This window comes from Rattus rattus, chromosome 5 (assembly GCF_011064425.1).
Source record: "Rattus rattus isolate New Zealand chromosome 5, Rrattus_CSIRO_v1, whole genome shotgun sequence".
Lineage (NCBI taxonomy): Eukaryota > Metazoa > Chordata > Mammalia > Rodentia > Muridae > Rattus > Rattus rattus.
The window spans coordinates 111,366,383-111,375,027 of record NC_046158.1 but is presented as its reverse complement, the minus strand read 5'-3'; positions in this window follow the sequence as shown (position 1 = coordinate 111,375,027).

The following is an 8,645-nucleotide window of genomic DNA, read 5'->3' as shown; positions in this document are numbered from 1 at the left end:
ACATTCACACACACATACATTCACACACACATACACACCACACACATACACACACCACACACACACATACACACCACCCACACCACACACACACATACACACCACACACACACATACACACATACACACCACACACACATACACACACATACACACACATATACACATACACACACACACATACACACACACCACAAACACACACACACACACACACACACACACATACACACACACACATACAAACACACACACACATACACACTACACACATACACACATACACACACCACACACATACACACATACACACCACACACACACACACTCACATCAATTTCCTCATCGTCGAAACAGAGGCAGGGTAAATACCCTTCTTACTCCGGAGCCAGTTCTAAGGTGACCTCAGAGGACCGTCCATCTTCAGTCCTGCAGGTCTCCTTTCTTGCAGCAGAGTCCTCTTGCTCTTCCAGTTAACCCCACAGACTCCAAGAGGGTGTGCAGCTTCTATCACAGCAAAAGCACGCTCCTCTGTGGCCAGCCTAGGGATCAAAGGAGCTTGGTATTTGGTCGGTATGAGTGTGGGAACAGTTTATATAAATTTACACAAAGAGAAACACAACATCTCCCCTGGGAATGGTAACAGGGAAACACTCAGCTCCAGTTGAAAGAGAAATGTTTAAAACAAGAAAGTTTATTTAGAGAATAAGCAAGTCCCTGAATCAACAAACAAAGACCTTATCAGCGTCCCTGGGTCACTCTGACTCTCTCTGCTCTGTCGGCTGCCCTTGGCCAGGCTAGGTTTCAGGGTAGAGCCCTCCGGCCAAAGGAGGCTGAGGAGCAAGTGAGCAAGGCCCCAGGGAATGAGACTTGGGTCCTGCCATGTGCTGAGAGTCAGGGGTGGAGAGGCCAAGGAGTCACAGACTAGCAGACAGCTCTGTGGGCTCCTATTTTTAACATTTCTTATCATTTTTCTTGAGTTTATTTTTCATTGAAAGTAAGAAAGAGGGGAGGGAGAGAGAGAGGAAGAAAGGGGGTGAGAGAGGAGGATAGAGGGGAGAAAGAGAAAATAAAAGAAAGAAGGCAAGCCCTGGGGTTGAGGGAATGCAGGTCTAGTCTACAGGCCATTACCAACCTTCATTTCTCACTAAAACTTCCGCCGCATCATTGCTCTGTACAGACTACACTGAGATCATATGTCCTATGCTAATTTACACAAGATTTTAGGCATAGACAAAGGTTGGCAGGATTCCCTGTAACAACCTTTACATTTGACAAGTTGGATAGATTCAAATGGTAAGTTAGAGACGATGATATCACTTTCCTAAGAGTTTGTCGTTTCACAAGAGGACCAGATAGCCAACCTCTTCGATAAGATAGATACTAAAGCACCATATTTGACACGGAGACATTCCTGGAAATGGAGCCTATTAAGGAGTCCTAGTCAACTTCTTCTTCTACAACAAAATAACTCAAGCTTGGTGGTTCACAAGGAATTAGAACTTACTTCATGCCCTTATGGAGGCAAGGAAGGGTTCCAGTAAGTGGTGTTGTCTGGTTAGGGCCATACCTTCCCTAGAAGAGGAATGTTGTTCTTGGAATGGAGGAAGGCAGAAAAGACAGCTATTGGACTCTGTAGGTCCTTGATCCTGCTCATGAAGAAGGAGTCCTTAAGGTTTTATTGTGTCTCGATAACCTCACCTCTTAATACCATCGCATTGGCAATACTAGATTTTGGAAGAGACATATTCAACCCATAGCAGATATGAACCCAAAGTAAGAGTTTCAGGTGGTGGCTGCCTGAGACAACTGCATAGAACCTGGAGCCTCCAAGGCCCATCTGCCAGGGGCATTTGGTGGACTCTAAAGGGCTCTCCATCTAGGTCCATCAAGCTATCTCTCACCAACCTGCTTCCTTAACTGCCCTCACCAAGGATGTTAGCCTTTTGGGCGGACTTCTCTTCCCACTGAAGAACTTCTTTGCCTTTTTGGGTTCCCCAAGATAAGATTAATCATGACATGAATTGTAGAGCAAATTACTTTTGAAAAGTTATTCTGAAAAGGCTAAGAAGGGAGGGAGGAGTAAAGTGGGAGACGAACAAGAAGTCAGTCAACACAGAGAGCCTCAACCAGTGAGCCCAAGCCTATGAATTAAGTCTGAGGAGAGGGAACATGACGCAGGGGCTGCTCACTCCAGGGGCAAGGAAGATGGAACGTCTGCGCACTGTCTCCCACTTACCATTAAAGGAGTCTCAAGGGCAGCGGTTCTCAGCCTGTAGGCCAAGAGCCTTTTGGGGTCAAATGACCCTTTCGCAAGGAGTCACCTGAGATCCTCGCATTGGAAAACACAGATATTTATATTGTGATTCATGACCATAGTAAAATTATAGTTAGGATGTAGCAATAAAAAATTATTTTATGGCTGGGGGTCACTACATATGAAGAAATGTATTAAAAGCATTAGGAAGGTTGAGAACCACTCCTCTAGGGTGAGGCACAAAGTTCCACAACAGAAGATGGACCTTGGATTCAAAAAAAAAAAGACATCAGTCAGAATTTGGGGGCCTCCATGCACCACTGTGCTATGCCCCAAGAACATAGGCAGGTGCCTGTGCCAGCTGTTATCCTGCTATTTGTAAAATGTCAAGGTGGTGGGGGGCGAGGAGGAAAGACCACAGAGTGCCCAGTTGGAAGACTAAAAATGACGTCAGCCTAGTAGTGTGGCCAAGCTAATCATATTGTCTAAAGCGGGACAGAAAGCCCAAACCACGAGCTGGCACTGTGTGCCATCAGCAGAGAGGAAACAATATGAATATTTAAATCTATACCAATCTGCCCTATTCTACCTGTTGAGGGGAGAGTCATTCTAGGGAATAAAGCAGGAAAGAGGGAAGAAAGGGAAGGGGGTTATCACTTAGCTGTAGGAAAGGGAAGGCAGACACATCACTTAGATGTGAGAGGAAGAGCACAGGACTGAACAAAATACCCCGAGTACCAGCCCTAGGGCTACTATCACCCAATCTGACTCATTTCTTTAGCCCTAGTCTCCTCATCTGTGAAATGAACACAGTGTAGGTTATCTTTCAAATATTCTACAAGCATACAGTACCAGTCACAGATCAGTGTTAGAAAGTGGAGACTACTTGAACTATAATTAAGTAAAAATAAATGAGTATCCAGGCACTAATGCTTTCAAAAACATGGAAAGAGCTATATCAGCTCTGTGCAAGAGTCAAAAACCCCCTAAACACCTCAGTCAGAGATTCGTCTCCTGTGCCATATCCACACAGATGCATCATCAGAGTTGCAGGTGTTGGACTGGAAATCCCTGTGCAGACCCTGGTTCTAGAATGAATCCACTCTCCAGACCTCCACTGTTACAACCTGGGTACACTCACCCTGCCCCTTATTCCTCTGTAACCCACTACAGTGGTTCAGGGGCAAAGCCTGCTTCCAGCAAATGTAGCCATAGAAAGCTGGTTTCTGTGTCAGTCCCATCCAGAATTGGAGATTCAGGGAAATCTTCATATGGGCTTTCAATTTTCCATTTTCTCCATAGAAAGAACATTAGAAAGAAGCTGGACGGTGAAGCCATTGCCCTGCATTCACCCCAGGTACCCATGCCATACAGGTATGCACAGCCTGGGGACTCAGGGGGTCCTGGATCCTAAGAAACTTGTGGTCTATGTGGTCTGAAAGCACAGTGCTCAGGTGCTCCAAGTCACTGGAAGACCTTATCTCAGTGAACAAGACGGAGAGCACCTCAGGGATAACGCCCAAGGTTGACCCTAGCTCACATGTGCACACACTCACACACACTCACTCACTCACTCACTCACTCATCCACACACACACACACACACTCACACACAAACACAGACATTCACTCACTCACACGCACGCATACTTACACTCTAAAAATGTGGCAGTAGAAGAAGCTTGGCGCCATCCCTAAGGGGTCAATAGGGGTCAAGGGCAACCAAAGGGGACAGAAGGACAGGGACAAAGGTGCAGACAGTTGAGTAGTAATTTGAGAAACAGCTGTGAGAGAGGTATGGGAAGGCAGAAGTGAACTGAAGAGAGGAGGTAAGAACACAAGAAAGGCTACAGCTGTAACAGGCATTGTCCCAAGCCAGGCTGGCTCTCATCACAGCTGTCACCACTCACATCCCTGCCCGTCTCTTCTCGAGAGCTGTCTGCAGCCCTTCACTTCACAGTTCTAAGCTGGTCCTCTGGGACACAGCTTCTCAAGGCAATAAACTCATCCCCAAACCACTCCTCTCTGGCTGAGTCCCAGCCCCAGAAACATACCCTTACCCAGCAACTGTTCTCCAGTGTCCCCAAATCCAAGCCATTGTCTGGGCTCAGCAGCTCATCTATCTAAGCTCACCTGTTCTTGTTGGCTGGAGCAGTGAGAGGGAGCCATGTCCCTTCCAAGTTCCAAGGGCTCTTTCAAACAAGTCTACTCTGTCCCTGCTTGTTACCTGGGTAAGCTACGAGGCATTATGAGAGCTGCTTCTCTGACTCCAGATACGACTGGAAGCACCTCTCCTCAGATTTCCTGATTAATCACTCATGTCCTACTAACACAGTGACTCTCAACCTATGGGTGGCAACACCTTCAGGGAGTCAAACGACATTTTCACAGGGTCGTATATCAGATATCCTGCAAACATGACATTTATATTATAACTATAACTATATATATGTATATATACATTCATAACAGTAAAATTACAGTTGTGAAGTAGCAATGAAATAATTTTATGCTTGGGGGGTGACCACAACATAAGGAACTGTATTAAATATTAGGAAGGCTGAGAACTACTGTACTAGCAGGAGGCTCCCTGCCCTCTCTCAGCCCGCATCTTCTTTACATACTAAGAACTACAGAAGCTAAAGCTGCTTGAAGAGGAAAAATTCCTTCTCCAGATGCCAGCGAGGGGAAAGAACTGGAACGCTGACAAATCTGGAGTGTATTGCTTCTCGTTTTACCAAAGATGGGGCCTGTGCGTCCTGCTTTGCTGACGGCTTCACTGCCCAGCTGCAGGCACGGTCGGCCCCGTGTTTGAGACCCCAGGCTGCTGTTCTCTTGGCTCACCAGCCCGTGCTCCATCACTGTGCCCCAGAGCTGGACAGTTTGGTACTGGCCTCCCAGCCATGCTCACGTTAGCCCAGAGCAAGTCCCCTCACGTAAACCTTGGTCTTCATGTTGAGTCCCCTCCTCTGCCCCTGATCCTGGAGCCTTGGGCCTTGATCTACTCTAACCTGGGCTCTCCAGAAATACAAGTTGGAATCTCTGTAGCTTTTCTCCAAAAGATCTTGATGAACTCTTTAAAAGCAAGCCCTTCCCCCAACCTAGAGCTCTGCATACCAAGCAGCAGCTCGCCTTGTGACTCACAAAATAAGTCTTATGACAGACACTGAGCTGTCAACATCTATGCTGCTTACTTTGTATTTCTGGTATTTTCCTTTTGTGGGTATAACCTAGAGTGCAGCTCTCTGCTCCCTTACAGTTAAAATGCGGCCGGGCATCCAGTTCTGCTCAATAAGGTGTAAGTAATTATTAATGTGTTGTCTGTTGCTGGGACAAAGCAACTTAGAGAAGGTAGGGTTTATCTGCGCCCGGAGTTCCAGGGACCAAAGAGTCCCTCATGACGAGAAGCTGCTTGGTGGCAGCAGGGCATGGTGACTGGTTTAGCAAGGCGAGATTTCACATCTTGAACCACAAGTCCAAATCAGAGAGAGCAAACTGAGTCTTTAAACTCTCAATGCCTGCCTCTAATGGCGTCCTACCTCCAACAAAACCACATGCCCTATGTCTCCTCAAACAACGCCACTAACTAGGGACCGGGTATCAGAATGCTAGGGATTATGGGGAACATCTCATTCAAACCACCACAGTATATAAATGACATATCACCAAAGGATCATAAATCCTAGAGTCAACTGAAAAAAGAAAATGTGGAGTGGAGCCCCTTGTTCAGAAAACTATTTTAAGATTCAAGGTAACAGCATTAATGCAAACATAAAAAGCTTCTGAGAGCGGGACTCAGCGTAAGTGGGCATGCCCATAAAGCTGACCTTGCATGGAGCTGCTGATTACCTGTAACACATCACAGAGATCTTCCTTCTCCTCTAACAGAAAGACCAGGAACACTTGGGATTGTGAAAATCCTTCAGTGTAGTTCCCTAAGAGTTCCCTTGTCTACCTAGCTTCCATAAGAGACACGCTGTGCAGCAAAAGATAAACATTTGTTTGGGTTGCTGGTTGTTGCAACATAAAACTCCACATCCTGATTTGTGTACACCCTGCACCGAGATAAGAACTTCTTAGTTGACACATACTTGCCACAATAAGGTAAACACTGGCATACAACCTTCCACAACCAGAAAGGTAACATCTGGCCCCTCTCGTCAATCCAGTGAGACGGTAACTCCATCCACGATAAAAATCTGGACCATTCGCATAATCAGTGCTCATCACTGTGTTTCACGCAGAATAATTTTAATTCTAGACATTCTAAATATTTTGAAGCTTGCTTACAACAAAATTCGTTTTCCTATTATACGAGAGCTGAGGAGATAACTGTGCGTGTAAAGGATTTGCCACACAAACATGAAAACCTGAGTTTAAATCCCTACCACCCCTATAAAACCTGTGATATCTATAAGCACTGTAGGGAGATGGGAGGCAGACACAAGAGGATCCGCAGAGGCTCATGGGACAGCTAGCCTGGCATCCACAGCAGAAAAAGAAGTGTCAAGAGGCCCTGTCTCGAACCAAGTGGAAGGTGAGGCTCAGTACTCAAGGTGGTCCTCCTACATACATACATGCCTGCCAGGACATGTGTGTGAATGTAGACACGCATGAAGGTGCACAAAGGGTGTAGAAGAAAATGCATCAACTCACATAACTGGAAGTTAGGTAGGATAAGCACGGATCCCTCCACCCCATCCTTCTCTGGGGTTTCTGTTTTCATTTTGCTTCTTAAGGTGGCAAGATGGCATCCAACAGCCTCAGAGAATGTCTGCTTCTTTGCTCAAAATCTACAGGACTCAGAAAACCTTTCATATGACAATAAAAATCCTCTCCAGCGTCACTGGGACCCGCATGGCCTCATGCCCCAGCTCCTGAACCAAAAGCAATTGCTTGAGGAACACTGGGCACTTCCTTTATAGTTGTTTGCTGAGTGTGGAACATTTTAAGCTCTGTGGTTGCAGGAGCTGAAATCTGAGTTCTCTCAAGAGAGGTAAGAGGCACTTTCTGCAGTAGGCTTAGACTAGCCTGAACTCCTGGCACCCTACCATTTCCAGCTAAGGCACCATCCAAATCATGGTGCATATGGAGGTCTTTTCCCCACTACACACACTGAAGAGAGTGGGGTGGGGACACACAAAATAACAGGATTCTTCCAAGAAATGGAAGCAGTGCATGGTGGGTAATTATACATTCTATTCAGCTGTTCTTTCTAGTGTTTACTTTGTGAGACAAGAAAAATCTCAGGTAATCCTTTCCCAACTCAGCGGGCTATCTGCACAGCTCTTCCAGACTGGAGCTGACTCTGTTCTCCAGTTAGACTGTCCCCCTCTGCCTGTCTTCTGTACCTCCCCTAGCCAGACCACAAAAGCCCTGCCACACTGCCCTTTCTTCAAGTCCTCCCTGCCTTTGCCCCTACTCAGCCTCCTCAGTTAAACTTCCTCCGGCATTTATCAAGGTGAGCCTTGAGCCCCATGGCCATCTACTTCCAAACAAAAGGTTTGGATATGAATTTTACTCTAAAACTAATACCTGTTTATTCACTGTAGAAAAGCTGGAAAGGTGGGACAGCGTTGGCCTGAACTGAGGTGGACTAAATAGCTTGGCCTATGACTTTCCAGTCTGCTATCTATATATGTTTATATCATCAAATCACGGTGCATGCACTACAAAGTCAAGAAGTAAATCTTCATTTGAGGACCACAATTTGTGATGGTTTAATCTACAGTTCTCGGTCCCATGAACCTGGGTAAAATCCCATGGGGACAGGAGCATGCCAGGGAAAATCTGCTCACTTCGTGAGGACCTACGGCAGAGTGAGAGGAGGGGACCAGGTGTCATGCCTCATGACATGTTCTGAGTGACCTGAGTCCCACCTCTGCACGGTCCCAAAACTTCCCACAGTAATGCCACCAACCCAGACACAAATCTTCAACATCTGAGCCTATGGGGACAATTCGTGTTCAGTCGTAACAGTGCATATCTCATTGTATGACGTTTTAACTGTTAATAAAATATTTAGATAATAAGCATACCCCATAATTTAATAAAATGTTTATGCATATTGGACAGTTAGTGGTAGTCTACCTTTGATCTGTTGCTTCCTTTGATCTTTCCCTCCCCATATTTGGTTTGTCTGTAGTCTGTCTCTAACATGCTGATGGTCGTATCCTCACTTAAGACCTGATTTCATTACCCAAATCTCTCCCTAAAATATATATAAAATCATAAATTGATATGAAATGTTTAGAGCTTTTCCAACTTATTGAGAAAACAGCAAAGACCACTTACTATATGCAGTAATTTCCCCCATGCTATCGTAACAAATTACCACAAACCTGGGGCCTCACACAAATCTGTTTATTCTCTGTGGTTTATTAAGGCC